Source organism: Lissotriton helveticus, chromosome 2_1 (assembly GCF_964261635.1).
Source record: "Lissotriton helveticus chromosome 2_1, aLisHel1.1, whole genome shotgun sequence".
In the NCBI taxonomy this organism is placed as follows: Eukaryota; Metazoa; Chordata; class Amphibia; order Caudata; family Salamandridae; genus Lissotriton; species Lissotriton helveticus.
Genome location: NC_136059.1, coordinates 259115717 through 259142833, shown reverse-complemented (window position 1 = coordinate 259142833; position 27117 = coordinate 259115717). Strand labels below are relative to the sequence as shown.

Below are 27117 nucleotides of genomic sequence, written 5' to 3'. Positions count from 1 at the left end.
TCTTACTTTGGAAAACAAGCTGGACTTGTTATTTCATGAGTTTAGGTTACCATTAGCAAGATGTATTGCCATAAGTGGCTTAATAGTCAGTGGGGTTTGTTAAGTATAATGATTTTCATTTACCGCGGTTGTATATAAATGTATATAATTTGTGAATAGGTTGATTAGGCCACATGATTCAGTTGGTCAAAATATGTCATGTCTGATTAAATGGGCCTTGTGTTTGAATAGTAACTTATAGTGTATATTGTGGAGTTGGTAGCATAGCTTATGACATATTTCCTATAGGCCGCTGGATCAATTCCCTGGTAGCAGATTTGATGGTTGCTATGGTAACCAACATACTATATGGTAGTTACATAGGATCGATGTCTAACATATGTTGAGTTAGTTCTTGTGTTATATGTAAGGGTTTTTCCAGCAGTGTGAAAAATCCTAGCTGTACCGGTACAAAATAGTGTGATGAGAAGGTAGTCACACAGCACATTTGATCTGTTTCAGAATAGTGGTATCGACGTGTATCACAAGTGTTGTCGCCGTGCAACACATGTTAGGGATATAGGTGTGAATGTGTGCATAGTGAGGATTATCTACGAAATTGAAACTTTGAGTATAGGGACAATGAGCCCGTTCTAAAACTCACTGTGATAAAGTAATAGTATATATTCAAGCTTGAGTGAAGGGTAAGATAACGCCACTTATTTTACTAATGGTGCATGTTATCTATAAGCAGGTGAGAGTCCTGCAAAGATTTCATGTGTGTATGGTTAGGGATATTATCCGTTAGAGAGTGCGTAATTGATTCTGTAATTCCGTTCGAGTCAAACTTTGAATTGCTACTTTAAATGTGCATTCAGAGGGAAACGCGTTCGCTATTACTTGTTTGAAGGGTAGAGTAAAAGGATTACTTTATCGGTGAATGTATATTCTGTGAGAATAGCGCCGTCTATTCCACGCAAAAGAATTCTTGTACGATTGAAATTCTGTCACTTTATTAGAGAAACAGACAGATGAGTCTTTCTTGTCGTTGTTAAATTAATTTTCAGTGAAAAAGGCGTTCTTAAAATGGCGCTGTGAAAAGTTTTTGTGAAGGAGGGGTGAGCGCTGAGAGTGAGACACGAGAAACTGCAGCAGCTGTGTACGTCACACGGTTTGCGCAGTGATTAGGTAGCATACGTCACAGGCTGCGTTCTGATAGGCTCTCGTGACATTGACGGGCTGCAAGTTGAGTGGTTCTTTGAGAAAACACTATTTCTATTGATTGAGCAAGATAGTGACGTAGCTTAACTGTGATTGGCTTGTTGGTGTGTTTCGCGCACGGATTGGTTGGTGTAACGGAACATCCAGGAAATAACTTACGATCATTTTCACTAAAGCGGATTTGATTCGGAAAATGAGTTATTATTTTAAACATGTTGAGAAAAAGCCCACAATGCTTCAAAAGTTTAAAAATTTTATCTCACCTGACAAGAAAATAAAAACGCGAGGTGGTAAATTACTTCATAAATACAAAACACCTGCAGCGTACATGGAAGGTGAATATGGTTATCATACTGTTCTGTGGTTTGATGTTTGGAAACATTATACAAAGAACAACGGCGTTTTGATTTGGCCTGACGATGGTTCATTTAACATGAAAATTTTAAGAAATTTGAGAGAAAGGATGTCAGCTCTTATACCAAAGCCTAGACCAACACAATTTGAAGCTTTAGTTGAGTGGGAAGATGAGATGGTTCAACTTCAAAGAGAAGCGAGTGGGATTAAAAGGCCTTTGAAAACACCGAGTTACAGAAGAGAAACGCATGAGGATAGAATGCGAATGTGAAGACAAGGAGACATGTGCGATGGTCTCTATTTAATTAGGGAAATGGTTTTAGGATCTCCAGGTGAAAAAAGAGCTGAAAAGAAAAATAATGTTGTCACAGAAAGTGAATCTGAGAATGCAGTTTTAGAAGAAATTTTTACTTCTAATAAAAGGAATGAACCTTTGAGACAACCTCATTCATGGTCTACTCCAATGGTTTATACTGGAACCATACCAAGTGCACCTATAATAAATGAATCACCCAAATTATATCCAAATAATTCTAACTCTTTTGAAACTCCAGAAAGATTAGAAACAGGAATAAGCTCTAGTGTTTATAATGAAAGCAGACAATTTTCAATAACTCCAAAGGAATGGGAGGCTCCTAGAAATTTAATGAGAACTGCCAGAAATGAGGAAGATGTAAATACTTCAGAATATTTACGATTAAAAGAAGAATTAATTAGGCAGATAACAAAGGGCATGGAAGCAGTGACAGTTCCAGTAATGATTGGTCCTGTTCAGCCTGTTTTTGAACAGAGAGAAAATAACAAGGCAGGTTTGACAATTCCTTTAAATGCAGAGATTCAAAAGGTTGCTGAAAAATTTTATTCAGATTTAACAGAAATTAATAGAGAGAAAACGAGAATGCCTGATTTGACTTTTAATGAAGGTTCTTTTAACAAATCACCAATGGGTGCAGAATCAGATGCTGAGTCTTCTGAAAGAAGAGGGCCAAATTCAAAACTTGATGTTGCAAAATTAAAAGCAAACTTGGAAGAATTAATAATTGGCACAATTGGTCCTGACAGTGTAAAGTTTATCGTGATGATGAACTCTTGTTCATCTGTAAAAGCATTCAATGGAAAACAAAGAATAAATTTGATCAATTAGAAGAACTGGCAGGTGAATTAGATATCGATTTGAACAAACAAAAGATTTTGGGAAAACACTACAGATTGGATTTTACAGAGAAGGACATTGAAAACTTTAACACAATGGGAAGAATAATGCACATAAAGGATTTGATTGTTTACATAAAAAAGTTAGGTGAATTGAGTAAATGGAGAGTAAAATGGACTAAAAAGAAAGAAGATGAAAAGTTGGAAAAATTGTCTAAACAATTTCCAATGAGAGAAATTGCAGGTGGAGGTTATGTTCATGTCCCTTGGTCGAGACAGGATATTTTACTTTTCACGAATAATTTTCCCCGATTGAGAGCGAAACCTGTGGAATGGTATAGACAGGTAGACAGATTCATCAAAGTTTCGAAAGTTTTGTGGATTGATCTGGATGGATTTTTCGACATTGTTGTCCCATCAGATCTTTGGACAGAATGAAATTGCTGTGGGTTGTCCAAAAGAGGAACCGGAGCGAATTAAAGAAACAGGTGCTCCAGCTCCAATAGTCATGGACTTTTATGAAAAAGTGATTTACTGGTTAAAACAGAAAATTGCCCCAAAAGAAGTTGATTGGGTAAAAATAGACAGAACAAATCAGGAACCAAAGGAATCAGTTCATTCATTTTATGAAAGATTATTATTGGTTTTCAAACAATATAGTGGTTATGAAAAATTAGATGAAAAGGATATGAGTCATTTTATCTACAGATTTGTTTATGGTCTTAGACCAGAGGTTGGAGAAATGATCAGGAATAATATTGTCGGGTGGCAATCGCTTTCAGTTGATGATATCTTGAGAAAAGCAAAATACTGCAGTGATGAGTTAGAGGTCAAACAGAAAAAGTTAAAGGAGAAGGCAATGTGGGCACAAGTGAAGGTGGCTGAACAGCAAATAGCTAGTCTTGAAAATAAAAATACAAATTTTGTTCAAAATCAGAATCAGAATCAGGGTCAAGGAAAATTTAAAAATAATATTAATAAACCGAGGTATAATGCTCAAGTTGAAGAATTAAAACAGAAATTGCCTTGTTTTAATTGCGGCGAAATCGGTCATTGGAAGAGTGAGTGTAAAAACCCACCCAGAAATTTTAAAAATTCATTGTTAAACCCATAGATGCAGAATGATGTTGATCTGCAGCTACAGTTACAGCGTCAACTGAATGACCTGAGTCTTCAGCGACAGCTACAGCATCAGTTAACACAACAGCAGAATCAGATTCCACAACCTCCATTTCCAAATTGTGGGGGAGGCCAAAAATATAATCCAGGTGTGGGATTTGGAAGAGATGACCAGGTAATAAGGACTCAAAGACAAAATGTGCAAAATGTTTCAGGTCAATTTTTGTTAACAGAAAACCAAGGAAATGATTCTGATGACTACTTCTGACGGTGCCCGAGAGAGGGGGAAGAGTGTGTAATTGGAGCCACTCTTGAGGTTGACCAGTCTGGTCCATTTGTAAATGGGAAAGTAAATGATGTAGATATTACTTTTCTTGTGGACACTGGTGCTACCCGTTCTACTGTTAGATCAGTGGAAATTGAAAACCTACCTCTCTCTGGAGATACCATCCAAGTAGTCGGAGTAAGTAATCAACAAATTAAAACGGATCTAACTGATCCAGTGCAGGTTGAAATTGCGATTCTCCTATTAACATGCCTAGAGAATCTAGATTTCATTAAAGACACGGAGGCTCACATTATGCAATGACTTTTAATTGCAGATCCAAGCCAGTCGCATCACAATATAAAGGTTCCAATAAGAACACTGAGAAGAAGTAATAGGCAGAACATAGCAACAATCAGCCTCTTTTAAATCAGGCGAAGAAAGGAGATGTAGTAGTATCCAGAAGCATCGAAGTAGAAGATAAACGAAGAAATCAACCGGACGGACTCCTGGTGATGAAACATCCAACGTAAATTAGGTGGAAGGATTACCTGAAAGAAAGGAGACAATGAAAATTGTATCCTAAAGGGATAATCTTAAGTAAACAAATCCTGAAAGAGAATTGAATAGTCATAAACAACATTTAAGTATAAGCATAAATACATCGTATCATATTAAGTCATACTTAGAATAGAATTATATATCCACACCCAAACAGGGAAGGGATGGGTGGGATAATGTGAGCCTCCGTGTCTTTAATGAAATCTAGATTCTCTAGGCATGTTAATAGGAGAATCGCAATTTCATTACAAGAACGGAGGCTACATTATGCATGTTGGTAGCCATGTAAAACTACATTAGACATGTGATCAATAGGTTTACAATAGTGTCTTGCAAAGGTATTAGCATTAGACCAGTCGGCAGCTTTAAGGATATCATCCAGCTTACCTCCGGACCAAAGGGACTTACTTGCCATGGCGCCTCTAACGGAATGGGCCTGAAATTTAGATATATCAATACCAGCTAGGGACATAGTAGATTTAACCCATCTGGCAATCGAGGTGGAAGAGACAGCCTTATGAGGTTTAATAAAGGAGATGAGGAGCTGACTCTCATTAAGGGGACGAAGGTTAGACATTGTTCTATCATAAGCCTTCATACATTCAACAACACAAAGTTTTGGGGAAGGGTCAAAACTGGGATAGAAAATTGAATCAGACATGGTCTTGGTTCTTCTAAAGATTTCGAATTTAACTCCAAATAAGTTATAAGATCTATTAGAGATCTCTAGAGCCTTAACATCTGAAACTCTACGGCAGGAGATGAGGCAAAGAAGAGTTGCGAGTTTAAAAGAAAGCAGTTTTCTGTTCAAAAGAGAATTTTCCGGCCAGGAAGTGAAAAGGTCTAGAATTAAATTTACATCCCAGAGAGAGTCATATTTTGGTCTTGGGGGTCTTTTAATGCGAATGCTCTTCATCACCCTACAAACAATAACATTTTTGCCGATAGACTTGCCGTTAATAAGGGCATGACCAGCAGAGATCGCCGATCTATAACAGTTTATTGATCTATAACTCAATCCTTTGTCAAAGAGTTCAGCGAGGAAATTCACTATATCAACAATAGGTGCTTGAGTGGGATCCAGGTCCCTCTCCAAGCACCAACGAAACCAGCATTTCCAGATATTGTTGTATCTGTAGTGAGTCCCTGGTGCCCATGACTCTCTGAGGAGAGAAGAAGCTGATGACGAAAGTCCTGAGACTTCGTTAGATCTCCTGACACTCTCCAGGCAAGAAGGTTCAAACTCCCTGACAGGGTCATTAGGTGAGGATCTCCGTTGACGTCCGTAAGGAGGTCTTTCAGGGGAGGAATGAGAAATGGGATTTCGAAGGTCAGTTCCAGAACAGTGGGGAACCACGCCTGTGATGGCCAGAAAGGAGTTACTAGGACTAGGGAACCTCTGTCCTGTCTCACCTTCTGTAGGACTCTCTGGATCATTGCGAATGGGGGAAAGGCATAAGCATTGATCCCTGACCAGGGTTGGAGAAAAGCGTTCACTGCTTGTGCGCCGGGATCCGGCATCCAACTGAAGTAACGTTCTATTTGAAAGGTGAGACGGCTCGCGAATAGGTCTATCTCGAATGGACCCCAGTAGGAATTTAGTGAGTCGAAGACAGCGACGTTCAGTTTCCAATCGCTGTAGTCTGAAAGGAATCTGGAATTCCAGTCGGCAGAAACGTTCGACTTCCCTGGGTAGTATTCCGCTCTGAGAGCGATTTTGTGTTCTAAACAGAACATCCAGAGTTTCCTTGCTAGGTTCGAGAGGTCGGCAGACTTGGTACCTCCCAAGCGATTGATGTAGGCCACTGCTGAAATATTGTCCATTTTCAGGACAACCGAACTCCCTTGAATTGAGTGCTTGAAACTCATAAGGGCGTATAGACCGGCAGTAAGTTCTAGGAAATTGATGTGGTGAGATGACTCCTCCTGAGACCAGATACCACCCGTATTCTGGTCTAGGAAGCAAGCACCCCAGCCATGGAGGGAAGCGTCTGATTCCAGGACAAAATCCGGTTCTGAACCGAAAATTGCCTTCCCATTCCAAGCTTCTAGGTTCTCTAACCACCAGTTCAGTTCTACTTTGGCCTCTAAATCTAAGGAGATTCGGTCTTCGTACCAGAGACCGGATCTCAACGCCCTTCCTTTTATCCTTTGCAGGGCCCGATAGTTCAGGGGACCTGGGAAAATCGCTTGGATGGAGGACGATAAGAGACCTAGAAGTCTCGCCAGTTCCCTTAAAGGGATGTTCTCCTGCCTTAGGACATGACGAATTTCCTTCTTGATCTTCGAGATTTTTGAAGGGGGTAAAAGGAGTAGACACTTGGAAGTATCTAGGGTGAAACCCAAAAACTCCAGAGATTTTAAGGGGGTTAGAATAGACTTCTCTTTGTTGACGATGAAGCCTAGACTTTCTAACAGGTTCATAGTCGTTTCCAGGTCTATAAGAATTTGGGATAGGTCTTGAGACAAAATCAGAATGTCGTCGAGGTAGATGATAAGTCGAATTCCTCGTTCTCTTAGGAAGGAGGCTACTGCTCTCATTACCTTGGTAAAGCACCAAGGGGCGGAGGAAAGTCCGAAGGGGAGGGCCTTGAACTGATATAGATGATTCTTCCAGAGAAACTGTAGGTAAGGTTGATGTATCTCCGCCATCGGGATAGTGAAGTAGGCATCCTTCAGGTCTAGTTTTACTAGCCAGTCTTCTTTTTGGAGGAGGTCTCTTAGGAGATGTATTCCTTCCATTTTGAAGTGCCTGTAGACCAGGAATTTGTTGAGACCTTTCAAGTTTATAACTGGTCTCCAACCTTTTCCTTTTTTCTCCACAAGGAACAGGGAGCTTACGAAGGTTAGAGAATCTAAGGGGACTTCTATTATAGCCCCTTTCTCCAGCATAGAGTGGATCTCTTCCTCGACTATTTTTTCTTTTTCTAATGAAATAGGAATATCTCTTGGTAGAGAGGTTTGAATAGGAGTTTGAGTGAAGTCTATCATGAAGCCTGTTACTGTGGAAAGGACCCAAGGGTCTTGAGTTATTTCTCCCCATTTTTTTGAAAAAAGGCTGAGTCTCCCTCCCACCTTTGGAGGGGTAGAAGGGGGAGGTGAAAGTTGGAGACTTACTTGGAGGGTTTGACGCGAAGGAAGCTCGTGATCGTGCACCTCTGGCTCTGTTTCCTCTTCCGCGGTAGAAGCCGTTGTTGTAATTATTTTGTTGTCCGCCTCTTCCATAAGGGCGTGATCTCTGATAGGGCCTCTGTTTGAATCGGCCGGAAGAAAGGCCCCTTCTTCCGGCCCTCCCGAAAACATTATTGCTGAAGACTCGTTTGATGCTCTTTTGTGCCTTGTCAAGTGCAGTAAAGGTCGAGACGTATTTCCCTAGAGATCTTATGAGCTCTTCGCCAAAGAGCAGGCCTTTTGGATTTGAGGATGGCTCTTTGTCGGCCATGTCCGTAAGTTTAGGATCTAGTTTAAAGAGGATTAGTCTACGTCTCTCAGCGTTAATGCTGGAGTTGGCATTACCAAGGAGGATGAGGGCTCTTTGACTCCAACCCCTTATGAGGTCTGTATCAAGTTGGGTGCCTTTGAGGTAACACTCCTCGGCGGAGTCGAGAATCCTGCTTAGTGGACCCAGTACGTCCAGCAGACGATCCTGGCATCCTTTAAAGGCTTTCTCAAGACCCTTCCTGGGGTCGCGCCCTAGTCTAAAGAGATATTTAATTAGCTCAGGATCCATGTTAGGGGCATAGCATGCCTTTTCTTCGATTGAGGGTCTAGAGCACTCGGCTCTTAGGATATTTCTTGTCCCTCTTTCGAGAGGGAAACGGATCCATTTTTTGATAAATTTAGATACGTGTTCCTGTGGAGACCATAGAGTGGAGCGGGGATGCTTTAGGTTTAGGGGGGAGAACATCTCTTCTCCCAGGGGGTTTAGGATAGAGTCTTTAGATGTAGAGGGGAGTTCATCCTCCTCATCGAAAGGGTCAACATCCCCGTCATCAAGGTCCAGGACGTATTCGTCTGGATCCATGTCATCGTCATCATCAGAGCCATCTCGGTAGTATTGAGCACTTTGGGGTAGTGAGCCGCTAAGGGCGTCCAAGGTATTTGGGCCGCAAAGGGCACCCGAAGAAAGTGAGTCATAGAAGACATCTCTATTATTTGAGGTGTAAGGACCTCCCAAGGATTTTGTGGTGCCAAGACCACCAACAATATCAGAGGTGCTAGGACCTCCCGTGCTCACCTGCATTCCCGTAGGGATGTTATTATTTTTCTTTGTGCGTTTTGCTCCCGCTTTGAACGTATCAGGTAGTTCTTGGGAATTAAGGGGTCTTTTATAGGGGGCGAGATTGGCAAAGGTCTCCCTTAAACAGGACTTCATCTCTTTTTGGATCATGGATCGAAAATCCTCCCTATTAAAGGAAGGGGTTGTAGCATTATTGCCCTCAGAGTCTGAGTCAGAGGCATTATCCATCTTATTTATTGTAATAACCCCTTTTTTTTTTTTTTTTTTATGTAAAAGTGCTATATAGATAGGAGTATGCTTTTAAATGATCTTGTTTGTAATGATGATCTTGTCTATAATGAGGCTCTAGCGTCCCAGCGCTTTTTTTAAATTATCCTATGTGTAAGAGGCTCTAGGTCGCGATGCCGAGGTGCCTCCAACAGCTGCGAGCTAACTGTCGCTCGGTAGGGTTGAGGAAAGTCCCTCGGCGAGACACTCACGAAGCGTGAGAGTCGCCGAGGTACTTTCCTCTAAGGCGCGTCACGCGTCATGTTTTGTTTTGGGAAGCGCGATGTTAGGGGACGGGCGGCCAGGACGGGTATGCGGCGCTCAGGTGAGTGCTCCTAATATGTTCCAGCGTGACTGAAGGGCGCGCAGCAGCGCCTCAGGCTGTGTCCGCGCAGCAGCGCCTCAGGCTGTGTCCGCACATCGGGGGCATCGCGGACTCTTCCGCTTTCAACGGCAGGCGCGCGGCCCTCCGACACCGAGGGGAGCGCTGAGTGCCTTGCGTCCTCCGACACCGAGGGGAGCGCTGAGTCCTCCGACACCGAGGGGAGCGCCCCTAACAGACAATACGAGCTACAAATACTAAACACAAATCACGAGGATGGCGAAATGAGGCATAATCACGGGGGAGCCCAATACGAGGGGATAATAACGCAGGGAGTAAGCCTACCTGTAACTACAGTGGTGTAGAAGGGGTACAAGGAGGGGGTGGATCTCCGTAAATTGCAGATCCGGGGAGGGTGGAGGGTAGAGAGTGTCGCAGGGACACAAACAGTAGTAATAAAAGGCAGGGAAATGTTGGGTAATTAACTTGCCTTAGCTAAAACCTCCCCAAACGATATCTAATATTCAGTTAATAGATAAAAGGTTAATACTAGAGAGAGAATGAAATGAGCTACTTATCTGCTTGGAGCCGCATTTAAAAGAGGCTGATTGTTGCTATGTTCTGCCTATTACTTCTTCTCAGTGTTCTTATTGGAACCTTTATATTGTGATGCGACTGGCTTGGATCTGCAATTAAAAGTCATTGCATAATGTAGCCTCCGTTCTTGTAATGAAATTGGCAGTTTTAAAGACAAACACAGATTTGTAGTTTGCAACAACAGTCCAGTAAACTTACTGGGGAGAGATATATTATGCAAAATGAATTGTAGAATATATTGCTCTCCCGAGGGAATTGAATTACAAACAATGGAGGAAGATGGATTGTACAAAATGACAATGTTGTTGGTGGAGGCAGAAGAAACAAAATTGTTTCCTGCATTCGAAAAAGAAAATTTACCAGAAGAACTAAAGGAGACAGTTAAAACTGAAATTTGGGATTTAACAGGAAATGAGATGGGTCTGATGAAACATGTCGATCCAGTCAAAATTACAGTGAAACAGGGAATAGAATTTCCAAACATTCCTCAATATAAAATGAAAGCAGAAACAATTGAGGGTGTTATTCCTTATTCATTAAACAAGGTGTTTTAAAAGAGATTGGGAGCAGTCCTTGTAATTCGCCGATTATGGGAATCAAAAAGTCAAATGGAACTTACAGAATTGTTCAGGATTAGAGAAAGATTAATCAAATTGTGGTTCCTTGCTGTCCAGTTGTTCCAAACCCAGCAGTTATCCTTTATCAGATTCCGCATGATGCAGAATGGTATACTGTTATTGATCTTTGCAATGCGTTCTTTACTGTTCCATTGCATCCAGAGAGTCAGGAAATCTTTGCTTTCAGGTTCCAGAATAGGACCCTCGCATGGTGCAGAATTCCTCAAGGGTATACAGAGAGTCCTTCCATCTTTAATGAGCTGTTAAAAAGATCTTTGGAGGATTTAAGTCTACCTGGCAGATCGACATTGGTACAGTATATTGACGATCTGTTAATTGCAGCAAAAACCAGAGACAAGTGTGTGACAGATACAATTACTCTTTTGAATCATCTGGCAGATGAAGGACATAAAGTGTCTCCTGGAAAGTTGCAGTTTTGTAAACAAGAAGTAAAATATCTTGGCCATAGAATTGCAAAGGGAATGAGACAGGTGACAATTGGGAGAATCAAAATGATTCAAGCAATGCAACCTCCAAGAACACAAAGACAGGTTAGAATGTTTTTAGGAATGGTTGGTTACTGTCGTCAATGGATAAGCGGATTTTCAGTAATTGCAAAACCACTGCAGAAATTGACAAAATCAGATGTAAAAGATCAAATTATTCTTACTGAGACTGAGTTGGAAGCTTTTGAAAAATTAAAAAGAAGTCTGTGTGAAGCTCCAGCTCTGAGCATGCCAGATTACGAAAAAGGGTTTGAACTGTACTGCAGTGAAAGGGAAGGATGTGCATTGTCTGTGTTAATCCAGAGACATGGGAATCTGAGAAAGCCTATTGCATACTTCTCAGCAGTTCTTGATCCAGTTGCAAAGGCCTTACCAGGTTGCTTAAAAGCAGTTGCAGCAACAAGTGTTAGTCTTGAACAGAGCGAAGGAATCATAATGGGGTTCCCTGTAAAAGTTTATGTTCCCCATTCAGTTGAGATTCTTTTAACAAGGACTAAAACTCAACATTTGACAAGCAACAGATTAACGAAATATGAGAAAATTATTCTGGGAGCAGATAATGTGTCAATAGCAAGGTGTGTGAATTTAAATCCTTCCACACTGTTGCCTGATACTGAAATTACTAATGAAAATGATGTGGAGCATGAGTGCTTGGATGTTATGGAATACTGTACCAAGCCAAGGCAAGACATTAAAGACGAACCTTTGCCTGAATCAGATTTTGTCTACTTTGTAGATGGCTCCTGTCTGAGATCAGAGGGAGGTGTTTTGAAAGCAGCATACTCAGTTTGTACAGTGGCAGATGTTGAAGAAGCATCATGTCTTGAAGGAATTCGTTCAGCACAAGTGGCTGAATTGATTGCTTTGATTCGTGCTTGTGAATTGGCAAAAGATTTGAGAATCACCATAATTACTGATAGTCAATACGGATATGGAGTTGTGCATGATTATGGACAACTGTGGTCTCAGAGAGGCTACTTGACATCAGCGGGATCACCGATTAAAAATGCAGTATTTATTAAAAGATTAATAGATGGCATACAATTACCAAAAGAAATTGCTGTCGTAAAGTGTGCAGCTCACAGGAATGGTGAGGATTTCATCACCAAAGGCAATGCTTACGCAGATGAAATTAAAGAAATGGTTATGCATTTAATAGGAGTAAAAACAGAGATTGTGATTCGAATTCACTGATGCTAACATCAATTGTTGAAACATGGCAAGAAATTAGAGATTTACAAAATGAAGCTGATGATGAAGAAAAAAATTCATGGTTAAAATCAGAATGTAGACAACGAGATGAGGATGGAATTTGGACTTACAAAGATGGCAGAGTAGTTTTACCAAATTGCATGATTGCTGACATGGCTAGAATGTATCATGGTCCTGGTCATATTGGAAGAGACTCGATGATTAGACTTTTTAAGGAAACTTGGTTTAATATCAAGTTCAGAACGATTGCTGAATCACTTTGTCAAAGGTGTTTGATCTGCCAACAAATGAACCCAAACAGGAAATCAGTTGTGGGAACGGGAACCATAGGTCGGGAGGGTGGTCCTTTCACTAGATTACAGATGGATTTCATAGAGATGCCTAGACATAACAGGTTAAAATATGTCTTAGTGATTGTCTGTTTATTTTCTAGATGGGTAGAAGCATTCCCCACATGTCACAATGATTCAATCACTGTAGCAAAGTTACTCTTACGAGAGATAATCCCTAGGTATGGATTTCCTGTGACTATTGAGAGTGATAGAGGAGGACATTTTGATAACAAACTGTTGAGTTTGATCTGTGAAGCATTAAACATTGAGCAGAAGTTACATTGTGCATACAGACCAGAGGCTTCTGGAATAGTCGAACAGATTAATGGGACAATAAAAAACAGAATTGGAAAAATGTGTCTAGACATAGGTATAAAGTGGACAGATGCTCTTCCACTTGTTCTGATGTCTCTGAGAAGTACACCTGATAAAAAGACAGGTTTGAGTCCACATGATATTATCATGGGCAGAGTCATGAGACAAGCATTTGTACCTGTAGGAAAGCTGTTAAGCATTAATGACAGTGCAATTTTAGAATATTGTAAACAACTGTCTGACGTCGTGGCTTCTGTGTCTAATCAGGTTGGAACTGAAGTACAGTCGAAAGACAAAGTGTTAACGCATGATCTGAGACCTGGAGATTGGGTCAGAACAAAAGTTAATCGAAGAAGAAATTGTCTGGTACCGAGGTGGCAGAAGCCTAGGCAGGTGATTCTTGTTACAACAAATGCAGTGAAGTGTAGAGGGATAAAAAGGTGGATTCATCCGAGTCACACTATTCCGATACCTACACCTGAAAACTCTGATGAAGAGAGTGATACAACAGCTGATTCAGATTCTGAGGTAGAAGGTGAAGAGGTTCCAGATTCTGAAGATCGACAGAGAGGTCGACATCTGGAAAACGTGTCTGTGAATGGAAATCAGATCGGAAAAGACTTGGAAATTATTGAAATAGACTCTGAAAAAGATGAAGATCCACTAGAAGACAATGAAGCAGATGGAATAAAGATAACTGATAAAATTGAAGAAAAAGAAATTGAAATTACAGAAATATCTGACCAGGAGAGTATCGAAAAGCAGAAAACAAGCTCTGAAAGAAGGAACAGAACACCAGAAACTGGGAAGTTGAAGGTAATTGAAGAAGAGAATGAAAACGAATTGCCAAGTACCAGTAATGGAAGACAGAGAATAGTTCCTAACGGAGTGAGACTGCCGATTAGAAAAGTTCCTGAGTCAAGAATTGAAATTTCTGACAGCGATTCTGGAGAAAGCGATGAAGATTGTCAAAGGGAAAGTGTGAGAAAGAGATCTTGGAAAACAGAATCTAATTTGACTGAACCAAAAAGGAAGATTTTGAGAAAAGGAGAAACATGGCCAAATGAAAACGGAGGGTTAAGAGTCAGGTTAATTAAAAGATCGAAGGAGCAGGTGAATGAGATTACTAGTCAAGAAGATCCTGAAAAGAAAGCAGAAAAAGGAAGGAAAATAGAAGTAGTGACTAGAAAGACAAAGATGGTTTTGAGACCTAATCAGAAATACAAATCTCCTGAATGGACGTATTTACTTATACCCCCTGTTATTGAAATTAACAGCAGTAGTCAAGAAGAAGTTGAGGAAATCAGTGACAATGATTGAAACACTTATCTGATAAAATTTTTGGTTTCTGTTTTTGGCAAAAGGCTGAAGAAATTGTGTTAGGTGACACAAGGTCGAAGAGATTATGTTTAGTTGGAAAATAACTTGTGACATAAGGTCGAAGAAAAGTTGTTAGAAAAAAAAAAAATTAAAAAAGGGGGGTGTTAGTTTAGATTTTAGATTTTTACATATTTTAAAATTTTGTTTTCTTTTTCTTTACTTTTTTTGAAAATAAGACTAGCTAGAATGCCTTATGTTATGGAACGTAGTACTTCGAAATGTTCCATTTTTAAGAAATGCTGTAAGATGACACTGGTGTGTGTGCTCATATTAATTCTGCTTTGGTTGATTTTAGCTGTTGTTGTTCCTTTTGAGATCAATAAAGAGTTGTACAAGGTCAACATGACAAGTAAAGCTTCAGTTAGTCAAGATAAACATAGTGTAACAGGCAAAGCTAACAAAGTTATTGATCACAAACCTGAGGCTCATCAGGATAAGTCTGTTAGTGATTTTTCAAGCAACACATTTTCAAGGCTCTTAGGAGAATATGTTAAAGTAATGGATGTCAAAGATTGTTACATTTGTGTGAAATTGCCAGCTTCTGTTTCTGAGGGAGTGACGTACAATATGCTTCCTCTTACATATGGTATGACTTGCAGTGTAATAGCTAGTTTATTTTATCAGACTGGTCGCTTGGAATATTACTATTCAAATTTTGATGAGATTTTTGCTAATCTGAAAATTGAGAGTGCTTTGAATAAACATAAAAGAGCTAAACAGATGAGGGAATTCTTTTTAGTTACTAATGAACTCACCTATGAGTATGCTTACAGAAATAATTTAACCTGCAAATTGAGAGCTGAGGAAAAGACTTTCCTGAACCTAGTTGAGGAAAGAAGGGCGATTTATAAAAGAATTGAAATGGTCAAACAGACCAAATCAAAATTCTGGCAGAAGGAGGATGAGAAGCTTAATGGCAAAACTTTTCATAAGGTTGCAATACACATAGACAAACCAATTAGTGGTAAACTTTGCATTAGAAGAGATAATACTTTATTTGATAATTTCTTTGTAGGTGCTAGCAATTGTGAAGATACTTATCAAATCATGGGGGGTTGGGGATTCAAAGGTGGCAAAGATCCAATTTTTCCTGGGATTTACTTTATCTGTGGTGACAAAGCTTATTATAATCTTCCTGACCATTGGTACGGGACATGTTTTGTTGGACTTGTTTTTCCAAAGATGTTTTATGTTGACAGAAATACAGAAGGATCATTTGAAATCAGTAACCATGCAATTAGATATAAAAGAGAAAGCTTTTCGGAAATTTTGGGAGATATTTTTGAGGCAGTAATACCTTTAGTAGGTATAACTCTAAATGCAGGAAGAATCAGAAAATTATCCACAATAGTTGACAGATTGTCAACTGATACAGCAGGTGGTTTCCAATTAGTGGATGTTGAGGTCATTGCAGTTAGATCTATGGTGATGCAAAATCGCCTTGCATTAGACATACTCCTGGCAAAAGAGGGAGGAGTCTGTGGTATTTTACATGTCCAGCACTGCTGTACCTACATCCCTGATGAAAGTAAGAATATTGAAATGTATATCAAGAACATCACAGAAATGCATTCAGAAATAGTTCCCTTAGAAGAGGATGATTTTTCAGAACGACTTTCAAAAAGATTTCAGGCTATCAAAACCTGGTTTCAAGAAATTGGTGGTTCAGTTCTTGGCAAGATCCTAACACCTTTGTTTGTAATAATATTTGTGATAGTTTTGACAAAAATCAGTTGCATGTTACACAAGAGAAAGAAACACATGAAGGAAAAGAAAAGAATCTATAAGATCAAAAAGGAACAGGAGAGGGAAATAGAGCTAGAGGAGTTACGCAGAGCTCAATATGACAGTTGCAAAGATTTTGCTGAAACAAGTCTTTAGAAATACTAATACAAGTGAATTCGAACCATTTTCGTTTAATCAAAATTTTCTAAATTTTGGGTGTGGTGTGGTGATTTGGTAATCACCAGATGAGGGAGTTGATGGAGCGAGATTTGGAAATAATTTTAATTTCAACTCGTAAAGTCACACTTCCATAATAAGAAATAATTTTACTAACGTTTTGTGCTGTGTGTATTAATTCAACCTAGTTTATAGTTGCATTACATGAAAAGTACACGCGGGATACTAACATATGTGCTCATAAACGTGCATTATTGTTGCATCTTTCTGTTTGTAAAAATTAATAAATTAAATCTGTCTATTTGTCATGTCATAACTAATTGCGGCTATCTTAAAAGTGACATGTGCTTATTTTGCTTTCCTTGTCTATGTGGCGTCACTCTATTCTTTACAGGTGCTTAAAGAATTTCGTTGGTTTTGATGAAGAATGGTAGATATAATTGCTGCTTTATTTGTTCGCTTCAGCTAGGTAATTTAGACTAATGGGTTAATCATTAGCAATGGTGGGTGGCAACAGAACAAACTATATTTCTCGCATTAATTATTCTTTTGTGTTTGTTTATATAATAGTTATCGATAAAATGGCTGCTTTGGGCCTAGTTTACTCGAGTCTGCTAAAATTCTGCACGGAGCAAGAGAGAGTCCTTACAGAGAAAAAGCTTCCTTTGCTGTAACAACATTTGGTGAGCGTGATGTGCCTCTGACTGTTTCCTAGTCAGACAAGGCCAAGGCCAAGAACCGGCAAAAGAGCGTGCGATAATTTTGCATCCGAGGAAGCAAATGACATGATGACATTTTTTTCTTCGAGTATTGTTGCAACTTGAGGAAGCCTCGTTGTTCGAATGCAAGAAACAATGGACTCTAAGAAAGTGACGGAACTGATATTCTGAAAAATGTGGTGACACGTCGTCCGTCACTTGTAAGCCAATGGGACTCCGAATTTTGCAGAAAAGATTTACTTTTACTTAGATCAGCTTAGCGTAGAAAGGTATAATAACCCGTTCCCCGTGGAAGGGTTGCGCTGCTGCTTTTTGCTGACCTTTGGATGAGGGTGTCGTGCAGTTGAACTTTCCTTGGAGCACGTAAGAGCCCTCAAAGACTTTATTCTTTTATTTCCTATTATTTAGCATAGTTAGGGACTTAGGTTTTGGAAATGCCTAACTAATAAATTCATTTGCAATAATAAAATTTAAATTACGTAAATTATCATAATTACTTGCGATGATTCTAATAAAAATGCTTCAATAAAGATTTCAATTGCAATTTTCTAAATAATAGCTAATAAAAATCTTACTTTGGAAAACAAGCTGGACTTGTTATTTCATGAGTTTAGGTTACCATTAGCAAGATTTATCGCCATAAGTGGCTTAATAGTCAGTGGGGTTTGTTAAGTGTAATGATTTTCATTTACCGCGGTTGTATATAAATGTATATAATTTGTGAATAGGTTGATTAGGCCACATGATTCAGTTGGTCAAAATATGTCATGTCTGATTAAATGGGCCTTGTGTTTGAATAGTAACTTATAGTGTATATTGTGGAGTTGGTAGCATAGCTTATGACATATTTCCTATAGGCCGCTGGATCAGTGGCTCTGCGAATGAGTGGTACGGCGGCGAGGGCGAGGCTGGCCGATCGTAGCTGGCGGGTGGGCGTGTAGAAAGTCAGGCTGTTGTTGAGGTATTTGGGGCCCAGGTCGTAGAGAGCCTTGTGAGCGTGGGTGAGGAGTCTGAACGTGATCCTCTTGCTGACGGGGAGCCAGTGCAGGTCTTTCAGGTGGCCGGAGATGTGGCTGTGATGGGGGATGTCCAGGACGAGTCGTGCGGAGGCATTCTGTATGCGCCGGAGTCTTTTCTGAAGTTTGGCTGTGCTTCCGGCATAGAGGGTGTTTCCGTAGTCCAGACAGCTCGTGACGAGTGCCTAGGTGACCGTTTTCCTGGTTTCGGTGGGGATCCATCGGAAGATCTTACGGAGCATGCGCATGGTGTTGAAGCAAGATGATGAGATGGCGTTGACTTGTCTGGTCATCGAGAGGGAGGAGTCCAGGATGAAGCCCAGGTTACGGGCATGGTCCGTTGGCTTGGGAGTGGTGCCCAGGGCAGGGTGCCACCAGGAGTCGTCCAAGGCGGAGGGCGATGATCCCAGGATGAGGGCTTCCGTCTTGTCTGAGTTCCGTTTCAGTCGGCTGTTCTTCATCCACTCGGCGACGTCTTTCATCCCTTCGTGTAGGCTGGCTCTGGCAGTGGCGGGGTCGTTGGTGAGGGAGAGAATCAGCTGGGTGTCGTCGGCGTAGGAGATGATGTTCAGGTTGTGTTGGCGTGCGATGGCTGCGAGAGGGCTCACGTAGACGTTGAAGAGGGTTGGGCTGAGTGATGATCCTTGGGGTACGCCGCAGATGACTTCGGTGGCCTTGGATCTGAACGGGGGGAGGCGGACTCTCTGGGTTCTTCCGGCGAGGAACGAGATGATCCACTCCAGTGCCTTCTCTTGGATTCCGATGTTGCTGAGGCGTTGTACTAGGGTGCAGTGGCAGACGGTGTCGAATGCCGCAGAGTGGTCCAGGAGGATGATGGCCGCTGTTTCCCCGTTGTCGAGCAGGGATCTGATGTCATCGGTGGCTGCGATCAGGGCGGTCTCGGTGCTGTGGTTGGCTCAGAAACCGGACTGCGAGGGGTCGAGGGATCCGTTCGTCTCGAGGAAGGCGGCGAGCTGTCTGTTGATGGTCTACTCGATGACTTTGGCAGGGAAAGGGAGGAGCGAGATGGGGCGGAAGTTCCTGAGGTCGGTGGGGTCCGCCATTGGTTTCTTCAGGAGGGCGCTGAGTTCGGCATGCTTCCAGCTCTCCGGGAAGGTGGTGGTGTTGAAGGAGATGTTGATGATGTCCCGGAGTTGGGTTGCGATGATGGAGTCGGCCTTGTTGAAGACGTGGTGGGGCAGGGGTCGGTTGGGGATCAGGAGTGTAACAAACAATTAGACATGTAACATGTGAAACTCTGATAAGAACGTACCCCCTTGTTGCTGCTCTTGGGCCCTCAACTGACCATCAAGAGACGAATAGGCCACCACATGAATGCAGGCCATTAGGGGGGTCAGGGTGCAGTAAGCCCTCATGACATTTTGGAAGGATTGCCCGCACTGGACTTGAGATAACTTCCGGACTTAGCATCGTAGGTCTTCCATGTTCTTGCAACAATGAACGCTGTGCTACTTTAGACCCTCAGGGTCAGCACCTTCCTGGTGATGGTCTTCCATATGCCTATGTCTGAAGGGATTTGACCTGTATGCATACAAGAAATGAAAGAAAAAATAAATGGTTTGGTGACTTTTTGTTTGTATTGGCGTAACAACATTTTGTTTTACATCTATCACTAGCATAACTCATAACATACCATACAACATATGTATTCTCACATGCTGACCAAAACCAATATCTTAATACACACTTTTGTACTGACATGACATCAGACAACATTATATATATGTGGAGTTTAGGCAGCCATGTGTCTGCTCAGAACGGTCCATTGGTTATGAACAGGAATCAGGTGAGATCCTTCACAACAAATTAATAGACAAAGCACATCATCATACACATTGTGCAAAATGTACACCCTCAAAAACTTTTCTTGTGCGTTGGACATGGGTCACCCTTAATGTTGATGGGAAAAATCCTAGCTGTAACAAACAATTAGACATGTAACATGTGAAACTCTGATAAGAACTTACCCCCTTGTTGCTGCTCTTGGGCCCTCAACTGATCATCAAGAGTCGAATAGGCCACCACAAGAATGCAGGCCATTAGGGGGGTCAGGGTGCAGTAAGCCCTCGTGACATTTTGGAAGGATTGGCCGCACTGGACTTGAGCTAACTTTCAGACTTAGCATCGTAGTTCCTCCATGTTCTTGCAACAATGAACGCTGTGCTGCTTTAGACCTTCAGGGTCAGCACCTTCCTGGTGATGGTCTTCCATATGCCTATGTCTGAAGGGATTTGACCTGTATGCATACAAGAAATGAAAAAAAAATGGTTTGGTGACTTTTTGTTTGTCTGTATTGGCGTAACAACATTTTGTTTTACATCTATCACTAGCATAACTCATAACATACCATACAACGTATGTATTCTCACATGCTGACCAAAACCAATATCTTTATACACACTTTGTGTCATGTCATGGTCTAAACTCACCAATCAAGGCCTGTGACATCATATAGCCCAGGAGGCTCCTACATATTCTGTGATGTGATCTACTTCTGATCACTGCAAAAGATTGGGAACCACTGAAGCCTAAACATGTATACCTATGGCACTGTGAATAGTGGCCACTATGAGTAAGGGGCCTGCAGTTTGGACATGACACACTTTGAAATGGGAGACAAATCGAATGAAGTGTTAGCTCAATAAGTTAGGTAACTCTCCCTTTCAACTGTCATCCATTTATAAGCATTCAGGGGCATATTTTAAAGCACACCACCAATTTTGACCTGGCAAGTATATATATTTATGATAGATGTATCTCAGTACTACAGTTGTTTGTCTCTGTGATGCAGCCCCAGCCTGGCCCATTATCTTGAATGAGCACTGCTCATTGCCAAGCCCTGTTCTCTGCAGCTTGATAATCCTGATGTCACATGAACAAAACCTTCCCTTAACGTTTACATGCCAAAATGACCTTGTGCCCAAATAATAAACAACCTCAAGTCTGTGTCCTACTCTGAAGGGGTCTAGGAGCTACTGGTAGCTCCCATACAACTGTTTGGAGAGCCCTGATATAGGCTGAGTGATTTGTGGGAGCATACACATAGCTAACATCATTTCCATTTTGTTTGTATAGAAAACATTTTTATGTACAGTTGTAAAGAATATATTATGTGTTTCTTAATTTCCATGATGTTAGTTTTCAATGTAGCAAATGTGATTCAAACATATACAATGATACATCTCTCTATACACACCACTTAGGATCTAGGGCTTTAAACACACAACACATACTAATGTTTTTGTTTGTTGAGATTGTGAAATGCTTAGAAATCCCCATAATTGTGCTCTATAAGGAACAAAATATATGACCGCTCACATCATTAACTACACTTCATTCAGGAACTCAAAGGGACATTGAATCCTGTGTTAATGGGGATACAAACAGAAGGACAGATTCCTATATACAGCTCGGACATGTTCCGACAACTGCTCCAAGCACACAGAATTTTCAAAGCTGTGGTCGCAGTTTCAGAAGTCTTTTATTCCACTGTCTTTACAGATGCCCATATGCCAACAGGTGTTTCGTCTATAGCTGTGTCAGTTACAGCAGACTTCATCAGGACAATGCATCTAAAACATAAACATTTTGTTAGATCAGGATGCATATTCTTAGATTTATTCTAAAGTAACCGTCACCAGGGTCAGGCGACCAAGATAGTTCACCAGAAATGTGTCATCAGAATTCTAGATAGGTTCCATTGCTCCAATGGGTGATGTTAGGATTCATAGCAGTACAATTGTAAGTCTAGTGTATCTAACCATTTCTTGCTTGTTCACATTTCAGACATGTACCTGTTCCTCTGGTGAGCCATAGAGCTGTCCATACAGGGAAAGGATCTCCTGTACCAGCAAATTCAGCTCCTCTGGCGAGAAGGCAGCGCTCTTCTCATCTGCCCGACCTGACATTGTTACTCCCAGAGGCGACAAACGGCAGCAAAAATGGAGGAGGTCTTAATGGCAGCAGTGTTAGGAGGCAAGTAAGATTTTTTCCAACCGCTAAGTACATGTACGCAAGGTGCACTATCATAAGTGTAGACGGACACAGCTATTGGTCTTTGTATGTTACTTTCACCAAAGTTAGCCTATGGCTGTGTCTGTCATGGAGTTAACTGCCCACTATGCGGTCAACTTCCGTCACGCCCGTTTGATTCCAAATGTCCTATCTGTGAGATCAGGCACCCTCCATTTTAGAAGTTTTAAATAGTGTGTTTGTGACTGTTAAGTGCATCAACACCACTCAAAATGGGGGCTTGTTTGTTTACATATTCATACTTTGATGGACACTCATTCTTTTAAAAAGAAACATTTATATGTAGTGCATTACTGTGCTGGAAAATTTACACCGCTGTTGTCAATATTTTTTAGGCGTGGACGGTGATCTCTGCTGCATTCGCAGAGTTTGCGGAGCACGCTCAGTTCCAAAGATTTCCGCTCTGCTTTTTGCTCTTAATTTTTGGCGGGTGTTGAGAAACCATCCGTTCGTGTTGAGGAAGCTGCCACTCGAGTAGAAGCTGTGCCCTCTTGTGCTTCCATTGGTGCCATATGCTCCAAAACCCAGTGCTAAAAATCAGCGTGAACGACGCGACCTAACGCACGCCGCCACTTGCGGAACTCCGCGTAGCGCATCAGAGTTTTTGGGTTGTGGAACTCTGCAAACTCCTCCATGGCCTTGTATTTTAAGAGGAAAATATATATTTCCTTAAATATTGTGTATATAATACATTTGAAATGTATTATTTACAATTTATGTAAAGGTAAATTTCCTATTAGGCTATAAATGTAATTTTGGAAGCCTAAGTTTTGTAGAGCTACATGACTGCAATGTCAATTACCAAATATATTGCTGTGTAAAAGGTGTCAAATGTTCAAATGTATTTTTCAATGCAGAAAGTATGGGCGAAATGCGCGAATTCGCGGTATGCGAATTCGTGTGTACGCAAAATTGCGACCTGCAAAATCCGTGAATTTGTGCGAATTTGCGCATTTTCTTTTTTTTGCGTGTTCGCGGGGCTTTTTGCGTGTTCGCTGGGCTTTTTGCATGTTCGCAGAACGCTTGCAGTGCATCGACCGCGAAGTTACCCATGCGGTCGCACATGGGTGCGGCCATCTTGTCCGCGTTGAGTATTTCCGTTTCCGGGCGCAATTTGCAAGCTCACATTATGCGCGGGGCGCGATTACGTGTTCACGTGCATTTTTGCGTGCTCACGGGGGAAATATCGCGCAAACTTACCCACGCGGTCCTCAGTGGACGCGGCCATCTTGTTGTTCATTCATTGCTACGGCTCTGCACATGCTTTTTTAATCCTCCCCAAATCTTTCCAATCCTTTCTTCTTTGAACTTTTTTTTGATCTTTTTTACTCAATATCTATCCCTCTCTTTTTCTACATCTATATTTTGTGTTTTTGTCTACTTTTGGTTACTTTTAAAGCTACGTTTTTTTAAACTCTTTTCTTTTCTTTATTTTTTCCCTATTCTTTCCTATTTTTTTCAGCTGTCCAGGACCATGGCAAAGGGAGCCAGGAAGAGCAAGGGGAAGGGTCCCGCACCCCGTATCCTGCTCCCATGCGGGCGATTGAAGGGGGAGGATGTAGTGGCCAGGGAGATTTTCACCGCGGTGGAGGTGGCCGCTCTTATATTTTTTGTTCTGCGCCACCTCCCTAAGACCGTGGCAGCAGGGGGCAGGCCCGGTCAAGGGTATGTCCTCCGGGAGCGTCGCCAGCGGTGGGATAAGGTGTGCCGGGCCATGCGTAGGGAGTCAGGGGTCCGGCGCACCTATGACCAAGTGACGCACCGGTGGGCCGACGTCCTCGACCGGGAGCAGGACCTGCTCGACCTGCTAGGCATGGAGATCCCTGGCCTTGGTGAGTAGCTATTTAATAACTACTTTGTTTTCTTCTGCTCTGTGTTATATTGCTAATATATGTTTTTCCCGAAGAGCAAGAATGCTGCCTATTCGATTACATTGCAGGTAAAATAATGTTTAAATAGCTCCCGTGATTGCAGGTTCTTGCCTCCTCAGCGGCGTTGCTACTATGCTTACTTGTTTGCAACTTTGTGCTCATTTGGCCTGAATATGTATGAGTGTAGTACTTTTACAGAACTGCGTAATGCTAGAGAGACTAGAGACTCAAGTCTAGTCCTTCCTTTGTACTCCTGCTGCCACTAAGAAGAAGAGATAGTGATGGATTGATAGGTTGAGTATATTATAACTTGTTATTAGTAGTAGGACATTTTTTAGTGTTCTGCAATCATGATGACGGACTGTGTCTGTCACGTCGCTGAGTGCTGGCAGTCGTAGTAGAACCTTTTTGTTGTTGGTTTAGTTAGTGATTTACATAACTTTCCAAGTAGACTGTCTGCGAATCCAGCAATACTGTACTAGTATCCTCCTAGTTGAGTAGATCAGATAGGTCAATACATGTAGTGCAATTGTTGCTAATTTGTTTCCCCGAGATAATTTTAGATTGTGGTCAAAGAAATCAAATATTTCAAAAAAACAATCATCCTTGTTTGTGTTTATTTCATGATCATCAGCACCTCCCCGGGGCAAGAAGACAGCAACACCCCAGTCTCCGGCGGAACAGAGTGGGCAGGAACGGTCCTCTGCAGGCTCTCTTGCTGGCCCCAGTAAGTTGTTCTGTTGTTAATATAATTATACTTCCCTAACTTTTACAGCTCCTATCCATTCCAAACTGTTTCCTAATTCTCTTTTTACAAAATAGTCTTTGATCTTCTTGTAGACTGTTTCTACATTCTTATCCTTCCTCTCTACCATCACTCTCTGTGCTACTACTATTATTATGAGCCGGTCTGTGTAGGTAGCTAAGCTTGCCCAGTCGGCAAACGGTGTTAAACAAATCTCTGATCCAGCAATAGCTCTAGAGGCACTCAGTGCAGTCCTCTGGGATGCCTTGCTGTCTATTCCAGTCTTCTTAAAAGTGCTTTGACAATTTCCAACAACAAAATGTCAATGTCCACCAAGAATAAGCTAGTAGTTGGCTTTTTGATTTGATAGTAGCACATACCATACCGCTAGTGTTTCAGGGACTATTCTGCACATACAGAAGTATGGACAAGAGAAGTAGGACATTGTTGATGATAGGTGCAGTTCGACTTTCCACATACCTCAGTCAGAAGTAACTGTGCAGGACTCGGGAGCCCTCACCTTGTTGGAACTTCAAGTCCTCCTGGTGGTGATGAGGAGTAGTTGGTTCTGTCTGTGATTATAAAAATGTTGCACGTTAAAGAGCAAGCATTCATCAGTGGTGCTAAAAAGAGTTGAATGTTATGGCTAAGCATATAAGTTAACATCCTCCCTAAAACCGTGACTTCTTTTCAGTCCCAATAATTAAAAATTGTTTAACATTTTCTCTTCCATTACGAGAAGAAATAGGGTGTGGTGTTTGGCATCTAAAAATATGACTTGTATTTTCTAGGCGTCACAACATCGGATGCGGCACTTCCCACCACCAGTGCCGGGGCCAGCAGCGCGGAGGGGTCCACTCCAGGGGCGGATGCGGCAGCGCAACAAGTGCCACCAGAGGAGCTGAGGGGGATGGCTCAGCAGCGGCGGACGGTGGTAAGTTATTATTATACTCCTTACTTATTGACACTTTAGAGTAGGCTCGCAAAGGAGTGTATGATGTACTGTACAGTAGACAGTACACTACTACAAGTACACTGTACTGTTAAGAACAGTTACTGATTTAGAACTACATTTTAGCCAATCACAGAGAAGACAGTCACCCTTGACTTAGCAATAGCATTAGCGGCGGTAGTTCTCGAGTAAGCAGTGGCCCCCTCTATTTGACTTCAAATCAGCTGGGAAACTTTTATCGTGAAGCCAAGTCATATCAGATGAACTTGAGGGATGTGATAAACGAAAAGGGAAAGAACTTAGGGTCAATGGAAGGACGAGCGAGTCGTAACATTTATGACTGTAAAGAATGATACGTGTTTTTGAATGCAGGCAGAGGTGGCTGATAGGAAGGAATCAGATGCATGGCTGCTTGAAGCAAGGATGGTTGGAGGAGAAAGAAAAAATGACTGCCTGTGTGGGTGAATCAGAAAATTCATGTGTGGTGTGCAATGCAATATATCATTTGGGTGAAACTCAAATGCAAGTCAAGATGGTGGTTTACCAAATAAAATGAAAAGGGTGTTATTTGGTTGTTGAGAAAAAGTAAAGTTGTTACAGTTGAGACATTAAGAAGAATGATAGACGTTTACTTTGGAAGCCTGGATGGTATCTTCTTCCTCATACATAGCAGAGGTGTATGTAGAGCAGACGCTCAGTGCATGAAGAGTGTTACTTTGTTCGAACAGCATGTCCGTGCCAGAGTAGCAAAGCAGCAGAAATCCAAATACTACAAGTTGTGATTGTTCAGAAACTCTCCCTTGCCTAAAGTAACAGTACAGTAGTTTACTTTGCAAGCACAGCATATATTGTGTATGTATTGTATAGTTGACAATTATATCAAGTCAAGTCCCTTCCTCCGACAATTATGGTTACCACACTCACTCCCTATGTTCATAATTTTCTTTCTGCTGTGTTAATCATGGGTGGACTATCGCTGTTGTTCACTCAATCTATGACAACATAGAACCTAAAGTCATCTATCATATAAGCAAAGAGATCATGTGATCGGCTGGATACATGATCAGAAATGAAAAATCTTCATTTTCCTTTTGTAGTACTGAAGGCCCAGGGGGGGGCAGTGCGAAATATAAATTACATTGAGCAGTAGCCCTTGATGTAACCGAATATGGCCAGTGCCACCCCTATACAAAAGTAAGCGCTTCCCTATCCACACCTGCATGCACTGCTTAAAGTAATGCATGCAAGTCTGCGTCATCATGGCTTGTGTCTCTTTTTCTTGGGTGCAAGCTGACTGAGCTGGCATTATGCCGGCTACCACAAGTTCACGTACAAGTAATTTCTTTCGTAAAACTAGAGAAAAAAAGAAGAATACTGGTGTACTCTCTGACTCTCTGACTATGTATTGAGTCCATAGTGC

At 41.5% G+C, this 27117-nt stretch overlaps 1 long non-coding RNA gene across 1 annotated transcript in view; it reads right to left on the bottom strand.

Moving 5' to 3' along the window:
- The window catches only part of LOC144817889 (uncharacterized), a 100358-nt gene that overhangs the window by 24983 nt on the left and 48258 nt on the right, over positions 1–27117 (bottom strand). The window contains exons 2-3 of the long non-coding RNA XR_013606994.1: positions 20065–20333; positions 19350–19618 (exon numbers count right to left, since the gene is read on the bottom strand). This is a non-coding gene — a long non-coding RNA (uncharacterized LOC144817889). The remainder of the gene's footprint in view (positions 1–19349; positions 19619–20064; positions 20334–27117) is intronic.